The sequence below is a fragment of the Onychostruthus taczanowskii genome, unplaced genomic scaffold (assembly GCF_017590055.1).
Source record: "Onychostruthus taczanowskii isolate IOZ18803 unplaced genomic scaffold, ASM1759005v1 scaffold148, whole genome shotgun sequence".
NCBI lineage: Eukaryota > Metazoa > Chordata > Aves > Passeriformes > Passeridae > Onychostruthus > Onychostruthus taczanowskii.
This window is the reverse complement of record NW_024498663.1, coordinates 338443-354853: the sequence shown is the minus strand read 5'-3', so window position 1 is coordinate 354853 and position 16411 is coordinate 338443.

Here is a 16411-nt window from a genome sequence, read left to right as displayed (position 1 = left end):
TCTTAAAAGGCAATAGTAGTTTCTCATAGAAATAACAATAGTAAATAATAATAGCAAAGGAGAAGAGTAGTGCATATGCCAAAAAACAAGAAGAAACTATATATAGGGATGGAAAAAAGTGGGTTTGAGTTGGGTTTTTTGTTTTGTTTTTCTTTTTCATTTGTTGTTTCTTCTGCTTTGTTTTTGGTCTTTTTTATTTTATTTTTTTTTTTTTCCTGCTGGGGAAAAAGATTGATTGTGGCAGATTTCAAAGTTAAAGGGTATACCTTCAAGGAAAAATATATATGTCTACCTTATTTGCACATAGAAATCCTTTCCCTACAAGCTTACAGGTGTCTGACTCCTTTTGGCACATATTTCCACGTGTGTTCTATGTCTGACCAGAAGTAGACTCTCAGTGCTTCTGAGAGTTATTTCATGCATTATCCATGGAATCTGTAGAAAGTTATGGAAAAATGCCCCAGTATCGCCTCAGTAGTTTGCTCTCTGCAACCACATTCTACATGTGGCAGTTGAAGAAAAAAACAACACCAAGACCAAACAAAAATACACAAACAATAAAAACATCAAAACTACAATTTAAAAAATCCCTGGTTTTTATTTGTCTCCTTTTTTCAAAAGCATAAGTTGAGGGAGGGAAAAGTCATTCTTAAATGCTTGTTTCCTTCAGACTTTTCATGCTATATTCAACTACACTTTATTTGCTTGTTGAATAAACTTTATCAGTACTTTTAATTCTAGGTGTTATTTATGCCTTTATATGAATATTTTGGGACTAACTAAACTGACGAAAGGCAATGCTTTAGTGCAGTAGACAAATAGTATTTGATTTAATTCTGCAGCCACTCAATTAACCTCAGATTGTAACAAAGAGTCACAGAATGAGTTTGAGAAGACTATGTAACAAATGTGCTCAGCAATATTAAAATCATGCTAATTTTATGGTTGCTGTCTTGGCCTTTTGGGGAATTCTTTTGAAGGATCTGGTCTTGAATTTCTGAACTTCTATGAGGCTCAAATGTGCAGTCTCAAAAAATCCTCATGACTACTTGGAAACACATTCAAGAAGCTAATTTTTTAGCTATAAATGTTTGAGCCAGAAGCAAAGCCAAAGTCACTTGCTCTGTAATTGCTGAGATGCTTTAAAAAACACTTGCAGAGTAACCCTTGCTTATCAAAGAAAAAATAATAACTAGTAGCCAGTCGTGGTCAATACAGCATGTGGAAGAGTTGATGGCAGTGGTGAGGAAAGGCAGTTTTAGTTCATTTTTGCAGCAGTGTGGTGGGTACCTTTTAGACCAATTCACTGAAAAGGCAGGTCAGAGTATGTTATGAGAGTAGATGAGATGATTTTGTTAAAGGAAAATGGATATGATGGTGTGGGAAGCAATATAGAAACAATCAAACTAAGGGCAGCTTTTAATAACACTGGTTAAGGTGCAGTAGTGACAGCAGCAGAATTCAGTGCTGCTGGCAGCTGGATTCCTGTCTGTATATATAAGATTTTGAAAACAGAATCTTGTCCAAAACATGTGAAAAATTTGAAATATATGATGGAACTGGATTGTAACATGTACTATTAAACAAGTATAATCCTAACAACTGTTTTCCTCTGGAATGCAAGCATGAGTGGGGTGTGGGCAACTCAACGTTTATACATGAAGAGCTGCATTGTTTGAAAATTTAGCAATTGAAAATTGCATGGTAAAAGTTTCTATTCCTCATGGAAATTAGAATAAAATAGAAGGTTGAATTTGAAAGATAAGAGAGCTCAGAGTAGCTGCATTTATGTGCCGGCAAATTGCAGAAATTTGTGTTTTGTAAAATACAGTGCACATCTTTAATAAGCAAAAAACTAAATGTTTTCTATGCAAAAATAGAAAACATAGTTTTCTGCTGCATAGTTCACTTGCTAAAATTGTATATGGCAACTTGCTTAAGAAACTCTCACCAACTGGTAATTTAATATTTTGTATTTCTAAAGATTTTTTTGAGTTTGTCAAAATAAATACCTGCCACTATCTTAATACAGCCGTTGGGTGAAAGAAAAGGAATGATGGTTTTCTGTTCCTCCTATTCAGCAAAAAAAGCCTATTTTTTTCATATCACAACAAAAGGGCAAAGAACCCATGTCCCAGATAACATTTGATTTTTTTCTTGTGGTATATGAAAGTGAACAGCAAAGCAGCAAATGCCTGATCCAAATCAACAGCACTTGGAAAATGCTCCAGATTAACCTAACCCTCCTTCCTAGACAAACCTCAGAAGCAGAAGAAGTGAAAGTCCCCAAATGGGCACTTAATTCACTGGAATGATTGCAAGCAGTTCTCAGCGAGTGTTTCCAGAGATTTCTGACATGTTCTGAAAACAGAACTGAAATTACAATAATTTGATGCCTAGGGGCTGCAGTGCAGCAGAACTGAACAAATATATAAGAAGGAGTACCTCTTCCCTGAAGCAGATATAATTTTTGAATTATACATCCTCCAATATGTCCTGATTTCTGTTTTTTAGCACCCCTGGGATCCCACGCAGATGGCACAGGATGATTGGCATGCAGTTTTACAGGGTGACTGAGAAGATATATATGCTCTTCATGGATTTCCCCACCTGCCACCCCCACTCAAACATGAACAAATTCTGAGGGAATTCTTCAGGCTTTTCTGCTTTCTGCCCCTGGCACACTGGCTTAGCCTTGCAAAAGAAAACAGGCAGGGAGGCAGGAAAGCAGCTGCTCAGGATGTTCTGGGGTGGGCATCCCTGAAAAAAAGCAGAAAATCAACTGCAGAAGGGGTAGCCTAGTGCATCCTCCAGATAAGTTTGTGATGCTAATACTGGATATACCTCTGGTTCAAAAGTTGTTTTGTTTTAAGACAGCCTTTGTCAAGGAGCAGCTGCTGACAAAGGCAGGCAGAGGGAAATGTGTATCTGCACAATGGCTCAAGCAATGACCAAGGAGCAACACCCTGAGCTTTAATGCATCTCCTGAGCCAAGGGGTGAGGGGTGCTCCAAGGGTCATCACGCAGCTCTTTCTCACAACAAAATTGTTGACACAGGAATTTCATCCAAGACTGCACTGTGGCAGAGCCAACCACAGACACAGGCAACTGAACCCTGAAAAGCAGCATGGAAGATTGCAGTGTCCCCTCCTCACAGGGTGCTGGCATCCTACACCATTTAAAAAAATACTTTGTCTCAGTTAATTTATAAATTTAAATAGTTCCAGGCTCTTGGAACTATTAATATGATATTTCATGGGTTCTCTTTTATAATGATCTTTCCACCAACTGGACTTTAGATTATGGACTGGGAAAACACTGCAAATTCCAATGTATCAGGCAGGCTATTAAAGTTGATTTCTCTCAAATGTTCAGTTAGAAGTAAGCAGAACAATCACATTTTATGAAATTACATTCTCAAAAGAAAATTACAACTGTAACTGCAGAATGTACTAGGAATTGAAAGTCTTAACCTTGTCTTGGTTGACTGCCTTGATCCCAGTATAACATGCCACCAGTGGAGATCTGTGATTCTCTGTCCCCATTCCTGTTGAGTCTGTTCTCCAGTTCCAAGAATTAATGTGGCAGCCGCACAGTCTTCCTCCGAAACCTTCCCTTTCATACCTCCTTCTGGCGCTACTTATTCTAGCAAACCAAACAACAGAAAGGGATGAAGCAGAGCAGCTGCAATGATGGGGGTGGAGGCTTTATGGGGGGTATATGAAAGAGGCAACACTTTTCCTTGGCCCTAATGCTGCGCTATCACATTAACTCAGTTTGATACCATGTGAGTTTGAGACACCCACATTGGCAGAAAAGTGCAATATTGCGAGAACTGAGTGTGAAATGCTATGAATTGTTCAGATGAGACATCTTGTAAATGGAGAAAACACCTCTGAAGTTATACTGAAAGGACCTTGACAGTTCCTAAGGGTGAACTTGGGAACATCTTTTAGTTTCCTCTCTCCTCCCCTTCCTTTTCAACATCATGTAGTACCAAAATGACCAAGAAAGTAGAAAAGTCAGGGTCTAGAAGTGTACTACACTGACTGCTCTGAGTTTGTAGGGATGCACTCAGATTTGACCTGAACTTGTCAAGAAAAAATATTCCTCTTTTCCTTTACAAATGTGCTACCTGTTAATATTTGGTTGTGATTTTTTTTTAGCTTTGGGTTCTGTGGTGAAACAAGTCGGATTCTGACAGACCTGTCTAAGTGACATATTCCCGTAAACCCACCCAGTTGCAGATGCCGCTCCCATGTTGGTGAGCCAGCCCTTGTCCTGTCATGTCTTGTGACAAAAGACAGGTGGGAGACTGCCAGCATGGGTACAGACAGCAGAGCAGCCTCTTCCCCTAGGAGTTCTGCAGGCCTGGTTGAGTGCCCTCCTTCTGCCTGCAGGGACAAAAGGCTGGGGAGCTTATGAGAGTTGCAGGGAGAGAGCTAAGAACGCTCAAAGTGTTTCTCTGTTTCCACTCCAATCATGAGCTGCAGTTTTGAGTTACAAGCTGGAAAAGGATAGAGGAAGAATTAGTGCTAGAGTCACGGGGGCTGTGTGGACCTCCAGCAGTTTGTTCGTATTCCTTTTAAGTGCTATCCTCTTGAACACACAAAATTGGGGTTAGGCCCAAAACTGCCCATTTGCCTTGGAACCAAACACAGCTAAACCCACTTTTACAAATATGGCAAAATTTGTGCAGCTCTTTTATGCTCACATGATTTTTTTTTTTTCTGAGAAAAATTTGTTGCTTGGGATATAGATGGCTTTATATTCTCTCTCTCTCTGTGTGTGTGTTTGTGTGTGTTTGGTTTTTTTTTTTTTAATAAGTTATGCAGCTCCACTTGCTCTATATGTGCCAGGAGTTACAGAAGAGAGAAGCCATGTCAGATGAGCTAGCTAATTTTCAGAGTGAAGCAGCTGCTCTTGGCCGGGTCTTCCTGAGATCTGGGTGCACTGTGTCTCTGCAAATGTCTTATTAAGGAGTTCTGACATCCTTTCCTCATTCCTCCAGTTTAGCTTTTGAACACTCTTTTATAAAAGTGAATGACTTGCCAGTACTACAAAGCCAATATTATGGTTAATGAGTAAAAAATTCCCTATTTGTATTAATCGCGTATCTGAAAACTCCTGAAAAGTAATGTGTGTTGTGATTCTGTGTGAATCTATTGTGGCAGCAACAAGAAAGAAAAAAAATGTTTAGAATCTGGCAATCCTTTTGCAAAGTTTATAGTTGCCTGCTTTCAACTGATTGGGGAAAAGCAACATTTGGGGAATTTCTTGACTCTGTCCTCTGTAGCAGAGGGGAATGTAATACAGGGTGGTTTAACTTGCATTGTAAGCAATCCTAGATTTTTAAAAATAGATCAAGTGTTGTCTCCCTGATAGTTACTGGGTTGGTTCCTTCAGTCCCTTCCCAGTGAGAAGAACACTATCAGTGCTTGAATGTCTGGTGGGTTAGCAAGAAACTAAGAGACAAATGAGCTCTCTGACCCAGAAAGTTTTAAAAATTCCTCTGACCCTTGTATCAAGAGAATCTGTTCTTGAGCCTGGAAGAAGCTCTCTGCAAGGAGCTGGCAGTTTAAGAACACTGAAGCTGAACTCCTCAGGCACAGCTGCTCATTACAGGCTATTTTGTTTTACAGTCTTGCCTCCAATACAGTTCAAATTTCATGGTGATTTCAACAAGCCCTTACAAACAGCTGCTGCATTTTAACAGAAGACTCTTGCTTTCTTATGCTGCTGAGCTTTCCTTCAGAGCAGCTGAGAGAATGGCTAATTAAAAAACAAAAAAAACCAAAAAAAAAACCAAAACCCCCCAAAAAAACCAAAACAAAAAAAAAAAACCAATAAAGAAAAAACAAAAAAACCTCAAACAAACATCAAAACAAACAAACAACAACAACAACAACAAATAAAAAACACCAAAAAAAAAGCCACGAAAAAATACCACAAAGTGGTGTTTCATAATTTCGTTTTCAGAATATGAATTTGGGACCAGTCTAAGATAATTGAACTTCCTCTTATGACACTGAGATTTACAGTATTTATAGCAACCTAATTTTAAGTTTTCCCTTCCCCAAATGGATATGCTGTTAATGCTAAGCTTAAGGAAGTATTTGGATCTCCCACCAGGATCAGTTTTCTAGTCCAGAAGACTGTTGTAAGTGGTTTTCAGGAAGCTGCTGGAAGACAACCTTGTGCTTTCAATAATAAGTTTGCTCATGTTCAACTGCTCATGGAATTTCAGTCTATTGGCAGAAATAAACGTCTACTGCAGGACTGGATTTGTGAAGTTAAAAGTTATTTTTAGGTGCTTCTCATGGCTGAGCTCTGAGTTGCAGGGAAAGTTCTTGCATCTTATGATTATAAACATTCCCTCACTATTCATGCCCACCTCTGCCTCCCAAAACTTGATTAATAAAGAGTTAGGCTTCCTCAGTATAGGTGTTTTCAGAGTCCGTGTTTGTATTCTCAAGTTTTTCATTGTACACAACAAAAAAACCTGCCTATGCGTAAGAGAAAAGATAGAACAATACTTGGTCAACAGGATTTCCTGTCATAGGTTGAAGACAGTTTAGAAGATGGTCACAGTACCATCATTGGCATTGTTTTAATGAGCCACTTCATCTCCCTTATCTTTTCAACAACCCTTTCCCAGCTGTGACCATAGTTTCAGACAAATAAGTCATGCTGACATTTGATGACCTCAATCATAAAACAGCAGACTTTCATGGACTCTTCCCAAACCTATAAAAGACATTTTATATAGTAGTAAAACAAAATAATTCCAGGTTGTTCAGTATTTTGCAGCAAAAAGACAGAATATTAGTTAAAAAAATAAATCTTTACAACTTCTCAGTTTTCTGACTGAAAGCAGCAGTCGTGCTGTTTTTTTCTATTTTCTTGAGTGTGTCCACATTCAAAAAGGAGAGTGAAATGGATGCTATCAGTGATTTAATTGTAGTCAGCAAAATCTTGATACTCCAGAAAATTTCCACTAACTGTCCTGCCAGATGGTCCTTAATTCTACTTCTCTGGCTTTTCAGGGAAATGATGCTGAGAGCTGTAATGAAAAAAAAAAATACTTGAAGGTTTTGTCTAAACTTCATGACATGGCCAGAGGTAAAGGATCAAGATATATGAGTCACTTCTGAGGTCTGTTATTTAAGTGATTTCTTTGTTGTTGCAGTGAAGGCTGCAGATTACACCAGTTTAACGCAGCTCACCCCTCTGGAAGCCATGTTAATTAGATAACCCAAGCACCAGAATCTGTGATGCTCAACAGGAATATCCACTGAAACCCCACATCTGTGGAGGACTCCTGCAGCTTCCTGTGAAGATGCTGATCATGCCAGAAACACTGCTATCATCCAAGACAACAAAATCCAGTCACATACTTCATTTGTCTCTCCCACATGCCCAGCTGTTGTTGGGCACATGTCTGTAAGTGCACACAGTATTCCTGCAGACTGCTAAGCATTGTCTTTCTGACAGCAATAAGTCTAAACCAAAGTCCTTACTTGCATCAGCCTCTGATCAGATGTCTAAAGCAGCAAGGTAGAATTGCATAGGGCTGAGCCTATATTTCTGCTTTGTGGTAAGAAAGAATGAACTCAGTCTGTGTTTCCTACTCTAGCTGGGAGGAAAAGGAAAAAAAAAAAAAACAAAAAAAAAAAAAAAAAAATCTAGTTTATGCCAGAAGACAGTTCCCAAACAACTCAGTGCCAGTGCAGCCAGAAATGAATTTTTATTTCAGTGTCATCATGGCAAGAAATATCATTGCCCAAAAAAGTTTAGACTAAGTTAGTTATTTGTTTAGGAAGATAGAATAGCATTCAGTAAAAAGTATCTGTTTTAAAATACATGACCTTTGCACCGGTGCAATAAATATTTCTGACTCATGCTTTTTGAGGTGCAATTTCAGAATTGTAGTGGTAAGATGGATCTCCTTTGGTTTTGTTCTCCTCCTTTTCCTTGCCTCCTCCTTCTCCAAGGTGTCATACCTGAAAGCACTCAGTTACCTTTTCTATCATTATCTCATATAGAAAGCACAGAGAAAAAGGAAGACCTCCTTAAATATTTTGGTCCATATCTCTTCTGAAGCAAAGAGTTTAGGAACTAAAAATACACTGCTTTTCATTTTAAATGGGATTCACTTAAATTTAAAATAAGTTTTTGGTTTAATTCACACAATTTTGAAAGAAATAAGTCTGGGATACCATATTCTCTAATGTTGTCAGGCATTAAAGAGCACAAGCTGACTGTCTCCAAAGATATGTGATACTGGCTGAAGCTGCCTGTGACACCAATATGCCAGAGGATAGAAGGCCACAAGAGAAACAAGCACACTTGTTCCCTGTTTTGTTTGCTATCACTGGATCTTCACATTAATTCTTGGTTGTAGTTAGCCTTGCATCTCGCTCTCCTGTTGCCAAAGTAATGCTTCATATGAGAAGTAGAGGGCTGCTCTCTACAAGGGAGACAGCACTTGATATTTATTTTGCAGTATAATACTTGAATTTTCTTTCCAATAGGATACTTAAAATTCTTGCTTAGTATGTACTTAATATGGACTATATATTTTCCTTTTAGCATTAACATATTTTAAAAACCCCAGTGATTCTGGAACACAAGTGGATTTGATTATATCATCTTGGCTTTCAATCACATTTGAGAGAAACTCCATTTCACTGTCAGAGAATACAATAATTATGGCCAAACTATTAATTTTCATGTCTAATTTCATCTTATCACTAAGGTCTGATTTTTTCCTTTTGTTTTCTGTTACTCTTCAATCAGGTGTTTACCTCCAAGGTTCATTGAATTGACTGGAAGGATAGCTGATCTTTCCTCTTCCTGCAAGTAATCTTGATAGCAGACAGAAGAAAGCTCCCACTTCAAGAGATCAATGTCTGTCTTCCTTATGAATTGTAGTACTAAGCAACCCTGCCTCTTGCAGTGCTGGATGTCCTGGATATATTTTGGAGAAGAAAAATAACAACAAAGCACCATCCACCCTATCCCTTCCTATTTGCTTTACTACATTTCCATGAAATGAGATGCATACAGTGCCTCAAGTAAAATGTAACATATTTAAGAGAATGGAGACTCAGTACCTGCAAACACAACAGCAGATGATGCAATTAGAGTTCCTTTTTGGTTTTTTGGAGGGTGCAGTCAATTATTTTGAAGCTGATCAAATTGGACAATGCTATTTTTGTTTACACAATAGGCAGCAGTTTCACTTGTTCCCAAAACAAATATAATAATTAAACAGACAGTATGTTCAGAATTCAGGAGGGCATGCTATTGTTTAGGGAAGCAAAATACTTTACAAATATTGTGATATGTGAAGTATCAGGAAATTTGATCAAAGTTAATGCATTCTCAAAGTTGTAAAACTAAGCTATTTCTGTACTCCATTTGGATTTAGGAACTATATCTAGAGTCTTTTAAAGCTAGCATAAAGAAGTCAATCTTTCTCCTCGAACCTACACACAGAAATGTGTAATCACATAACTGTGTACAAAGATTAATACTAAGGCTTGCTAACAGCACTAAAACTTCGATTTACTGAGTTTAGGAAAATCAAGTTGTACTATATATTCACCAAGAATTTGGTTTATGTATTTACATCTCTCTAAAATTATTTTTCACATACCATCGTCCAGTAAATTTTTTTTTCAATCCATGGCAAATAAAAACCTGGACATCTGGACAGGTGTTCAGATTTAATGAACTGGAGTCTTTAGTAAAAACTGTTGTGGAAAGAAAGTCCTAAAGAGGACTAATGATAACTAATGTGCCAAAGTAATATTTACAAGGCTTTTATTTCCAGCGAAGAAATAATGCTATTTTTTGGGAGATGAATTTTGGTCTGTTTTAGTTGTTGCATATATGAATGTACATCCTGTGGATTGGAGTAACACATGTTTAGTGTCCAAGGACTGTGGACTTACTTTGTGAAACAGTAAGTCATGGGCATGACTGCCAAATGTGCAAAAAAGGCTGAGAATTAGTAGTAATACTTGTACAATTTTTTCAGTTATATGTGTGCAATAAAATGTATGAATACATAGTTATTAAAGACATGTTTATTTAGTATAAGTGTCTAGGTGGGAACTACTGTGGTGTGGGCTTTCTTCTATGAAAGCACAAATTTGAGGTATATAGTAGAGTGGAGATGAGGCAGGAAGAAATGAAAATCTTTGCCGTTGTTGTCAGATTAAAGGCAACTGCACAATTTATATCCCTTTCATTACCTAGCCTTCATATCTTTTGTGATTCTGTGACCTCTAGGCAGGGTGGATTGAGGTGTCATGCCGTACCAGTGAGCATACACACATTGAAAAACAGAATGGATAGCTAATATCACATTACATGGAGAAGAAATCAAACAATCAGGGGCAAATGTGGGCTGAGAGGAAAAAGTATGCTTCTTTTTGTGTACATGAACAAATGTTGTTTTCCTTCTGTATTTATGTGGCCGGATAACTCTGGCCTGGAAAGCTGTATTATAAGGTAGTCAGGGTCTGATATATTCCAGATACTGTGGACTCCAGCTCCCAAGGAGCTGACAGTACTTTCTAAGTAGTTATGTAGTTAATGCATAAAGCATATTTTAGAAATTTATAGGCAAAAAATTTCCTTTTCTTACTCCTACACCTGCACCCACCAACTGCCTCTGAAATGTGAGCATGCACATCATCAGCACAGGTCAGCCAGGAGATTTAATTAGCAAATGTCTGTGTGTGGAAGGAGCCTTGGGGAGACATCCATCTGAGGATTCTTTGCAGTTGTAGGAGAACCAGATTTTGTCACACAGGCAGCTACCAATAACTGAAACAGCAAACTAGCTAGCTAGTTTTGGTAGAGATTGCTACCAGTCTCTACCAAAGCACTTATATCCTGTGTATGGTATATAAAGTGCTTTGATCAGGGTTCTTAAAGCAGGGAGGCATGCAGGGTTATAAAATTAATCCGTCCCTTCGTTTTTCTTAAAAGTGTTGCCTAATTTCAGAAAAGAAAACCCCTAACATTGTAGTAGAAAATGAAAACTAATTATTTCTTTAAAACTTCTAGGATCTTAGCAGCTGGCGAAAGAGAGGATCTATTACTACACTGCTTGTGGAAGAGCCATTGCAGTGGCAACACCCTTGCAAGAGCTGGATCCTCAGAGAGTTTCTGTTGGGCAACCGATTTTTTGGTTCCTCCACTGAAGGAAATCTGCCAGTATTTGTGACTTATGTGGAGGGTGTTGAGTGATATGTCTGGAGAAAGGTAGATGGGATTGAGTTTGGGGTTTTTGTTGTTTTTTTTTAAATTGGTTTTGTAGAGGGTTTGGAATAATTCCTTTCTCTCTCTCTCTCTCTCTCTCTCTCTCTCTCTCTCTCTTTTTTTTTTTTTTTTTCCTTTAAGAAGACAGTGGGATCATCCTGACTGTTTTGACATCTTGCACCAACTTTCTTGCAATAGAAGACACATTTTAGTTTTTAGACCAGTTTGCAACAACCAAGCTAAAAACAACTCTCTGAAGCTTGGTAAAGTTACCAGCTGTGCAAATCCAGCCATGCATGAGCTGAAAGAGTTCTGAGGCTTAGAAGCATCTGTGAGAGCTCCCATTTGATTAAGCTGACATTAAGCATCTATTCATCTGCAAGACCCAGCTAGGGCCAGAAGTTCTCTTTTATTGTCTCATAGCTATACTAAAACTTGCAAGTATTTGTAAGGAAGATCCAGACATCACAAGAAGATTTTCAAGTATTATTCTTGTCTAAATGGCAACATACTTTTAATCGACATGGACTCCTCCCTGTCCTTTTTGAACTTCATCTGTTGCTACAAGCATTTTTGTGTTTGCCTCTGTGGAATTCTCCACAATGGAAGTTTGCCACTTCTTTGGTCTCTGACTGTCTTCTCTCAGGGGAAGATAACTGTGGAAGACTGTAAGGACTGAAGTTCTTCAGTGAGATTTCCAAAGCAAATAGAGAAATTGCAGAAACTCTCAGGAATTTAGGAATAGAAGTAAAATAGCAAAGATTAAATATTCAGGTAAATCCATTTTAGAAATACATTATTTTCATCTTAAATCTTGCAAACAAGTTGTCTACAGTATTAGCTTTTTATTTAGCCTTCTTAATACTAGATAGAGAACAGCCTTCAAATTTTTATGGTCTTTGGTACCCATCCAGGTCAGTTGCTGTGGCCAAGGAAGTTATATTGGATGTACAGAGAGACCTCAAACCTTGAAACCAACATAATAAGGAAAGTGAAAAGAAAGCTACATAAAGAGAAGCATAGAAATCCAAAGTCTTAATAAAAGTTTTCAGATTTTTTCATTATAACTTGATAGAGCTGCAGAGGTTACTTTGGACAAAAGGTATCATGGGCCAAAGGCACTACCTCACTAAAGTGTAAAAATAGTACTAATAAAACTAATACAATGACATGTCAACCTTTTTAAATTAAAATACCCTACCCAATCCAACTTCTTCCCCGTCGCCCCCAAAAAAACCCCAACTCTGAAAAAAAACCAAAAAAGACAGGAACTGTCATGACAAAGGCTTTTGTTATATGAGAATTGTGCACTTCCTTGTTTATCCTGTGTGACCCTGACTGCCAAGGTTGTGTCAAGGATTTACGGGCAATGTTTCTGAAAGGTTATGTTTTCTTGAAATGTGATATGCAGATTCCACACGCTTAGCAGAGAGCTGCCAAAAGACTGCTGGTAGAAGCACTGGTAGGGCAGCAGGTGGCCTACGAACTTAGGGGTCCAGTCTAGTTTGAAACCTTGAAGTTCCATGATAGTTTCATATGGCAAACTTGGTGGATGAGTTTCCCCCAAGCTTTTAAACCTATAGACTGAAGTGCATTTGAGAGAGAGTAGGAATTGTCTCACTCTGTTCAGTGACACCCTAAACACAAGACAACCCCAATCTTTTCTAACCAGAGTAAACTTATCTTGCCTTGTTGACATTACAGATCTACACTACTAGTAATAAAGAAATAAAGTAATAAACAGAGAAGAGTGTATTGCACCTATTGATTTCAAGAGCCTGTTGTTTTAATATGCTGCCTTCTGTTTAATTCTCTGATGGATGTCACATAGTTTGAAGCAGTGACCAAGGAAACTGTAAAGATGAACATAGTTGTGTAAACAAATGTAATTTTGTACACCTCAAACAAAATCTGGAGAAGTACCCTTCTCTTACTGAAGTGAAGGAAAAGACCTAATAATGTATAAACACCTTACACTAAGTAATGAAAAAATATGTTATGGGAAAAAAGTAAGTTGCACTTAAATATTGGAAAGCAAAAGCACAGAACTCAATAGGCCAGCTGGTGAAACTCCTGATCTTTAATTCTGGCTCCTTATGGGATTAGTCTCCCAAGTGCTGAATTATTCCATTATTTCTGGAAAAAATTTGTTTTGTTCTTTCTGTTATAGAAGAACTTTTAAAGTAATTATCTTTTTCTTTCCTCTTTTAAAAATGCTGTAGGCTATTTTTTTAACATCTCTTTCTTTCCCACAAAACCAAACTGGAGACAGGACGAGTCAAGGACTAACTTCACATGAGGTAATTAACAATGACATTAGTTCTCAAACAGTGTCTGGCACTTGCATCACTGACCTGCTCTCTGTCTGGTTTACTTTCAAACCCCACAAGAAACAGCTTCATGTTTTCTTGGTAGTGTTACACTTGCACAATGTTGCCTGATTGCAGAAGTTCAGACTGTCTCTGACTCACAGAGGAAGAAGCTAAGCACCAAGCTGCCCAGGGTTCTTCCCAGACAATAAGACAAGAAAGAAGCTGTACAAAAGTACATACTTACTGCTTTCAACAGTTTCTGAGCCCAGTTTTCCTGCTTTCTCAAGTAGAGCATCCTGTCACTGAAAGAATGAAGTTGATGAATAGGTAGCTGTTATACTATGCACCTGGAAAGGAGCAGGAAAAGAAATCTGCTTGCTGGTGCTTGCTCTAAGTGTCTTTATATTTCAATCCTCTGAGGACACAAAGAAAATTAGCCAGATAAACCTTCCTGAAATGAAAAGTATCTTTTTCCTATAAGTGTCATTGCTACCCTGCTTCGGCGTTAATTCAAATATTCCTCCCTCCTCAACTGCCTGAAAATAAAGGAAATGCCTATTTACAGGTGTGCATGATGTACATCCATCCCTGATGGGTTACAAATCAAATCTTAGTGAAAAGAGTGATATTTCCTATAAATTACTTTGGATAAATAACTTCATTGTTCTCAGAGACTTCCATTCCATATGAGAGTTATCTAGCAGAAATGCCAGGGCCTACAACATAAACAATTTATTTCTATCAAGATTTTCTGACAGTTATCTTGGAAGTTATTTGGAACAATAATATACATGGAGGGAAGCTTCTGGCTCTCTTTAAGTGAATTAAACTGAGTCGTGGGAAAATGTTTCTTCATTCACAAAATCAAATCACCACACTCTTTGCTGGACTCATTTGTGCAGCTGCTTTGTACCCAGCTGTGTTGCTCAGCCTTTCGCATTTCTCATGCACGCAGCTGAACTGAGCCAGAGCTATTCAAAAAACTGTGAAACCTGAGAAGTGTGAGGTGTGCTACTCAAATCGCATGAGTCACAGGAGGTAGAACTCCATATCCTGAATTTTGCATTCAAATACCACCACCAAGTCTCTGGCCATTTCATACACACATAAGAAATATTTTCTCCAATAAATTTTTTCCTTTCTTTCTTTTTTTTTCTTTTTTTCTTTTTTTTTTTTTTTTGGTGTAGTCATTTATGAATATTGTATACTACAGCTGCAGATCTTTGAGCAGAAAGCTGGGGAAGCTGACGTTCACATGAGTGAAATGTAGGCAACAAAGAGATGCCATCATGCTACCAGACACCACACTCTTGCATTGTCTGCAGATATGGTCTATTTCCTCTCCATGGCAGATGTGGGCACGGCCTTCAAGGGAAAACCCAGATGTATCCACAGCCCACTAATAGAGAGGCTGAGGATCAAACCCTCTCTGTCCTATTTTTGCCTCTCTGAAATTTATTGCAAAAATTATTTGAAAAGCCTACCTGCTTTTTTGCCCATCTCTCTTCTGTTTCCCTGCAACTGAAAAGAGTATCTGCAATTCTGGAAATGCATATATATTCATGCTGCTGTATTACAGTAATTGCTTCAAATTGAATGTAAGTACAGCTGAATTACTAAATGCATATTAAAGGTTGGATAAAACAGGGTGGAAAGGCAGGAAATATAACCCTGAATATATAAGCTCTGGAAAAGCAATCTATTTCTTATGTTCAATTTTTGTGTTCATTTTTGTGCACCTGATAACTGAAAAAAATATGACCTAAATTCCTACCACTGTGCTTTTGATAACTGAACAGCTTCCTCTGTGTGTAGATTGCAACTAAAAAGTCGGAAAGGAAAGAAACTTCTCCAGCTGTTCTTCCATTATTTTCCAAAGTAGCTTGGGAAATCATGAAAGAGCTTCTTCTCTGCAGACCTGCAGACCTGACTGGGGGTGATGTCCTGAGCTTAGTGGAAGGTGTTACAGTACAGCTGACCAGGTGAATTCAGTGGGCAGAGATATTTTCTGTCAGGTCTGTGGAACTGGCTGGGCACCAGTGTCAGCTGAGCAGTCTCAAGTCAGTGCAAGGGTACTGAGCTCTGTGGCAAGAAGTGCTTTCAAGCATGTTGAAATCACCAGAATTGTGATGTGTTTGATCCACCAATACTAGCCATACTGTCTGAAAGCTCTGTTTCAAAGAAAGCCAGTGAAACTAGGTGGTTTGCTAGCACATTACAGCCTTGGGACTGTTTTCTGAACTTGTGTGGTTAGGAGTCAACCTACAAGTCTTTAGTCTCATAATCATGCAGCACAAGTGAGACTGAACTCCAGCCAACACAGACAGGGCTAATTAACGTCTCTTCTTCTGCCATTTTATCTCTCTCTGGTTTTTGTGGGGTTTTTTTGGTTGTTTTTTGTTTGTTTGTTTGGTTGGTTGGTTTTTGTTTTTGTTGTTGTTTGTGTTTTTTTTATTTTTATGTGTGTGGGCTTTTTTAAAAGTAGATTTAATTTTAACTACTGAGAAGCCAAGATTCCAAATCACATTGCCAAGCCAAAACACTTTTCTAATGTTTATTGCCCTTGAATCCTGATAACTGAAGCTGGTGGAGTGTTGTTGGTTTCTATCTTGAGAGCAGGTCCTTGTCATACAAAGTCCTGCTGAGTGGCACAACACTGTCCTTGCCCACAGTGGAGAAGCAGACCCTGTGCTTTCTTCACAGTGGTAGCACAGTCTGTCATAAGAAGTGGCATCTTATCACTTTCAAATGTGATAAGAAAAGCATTTTTCAGCCTATTAGACCATTTGAGAAGCAGAAGACTGTAGTGATACGGTGGTGTG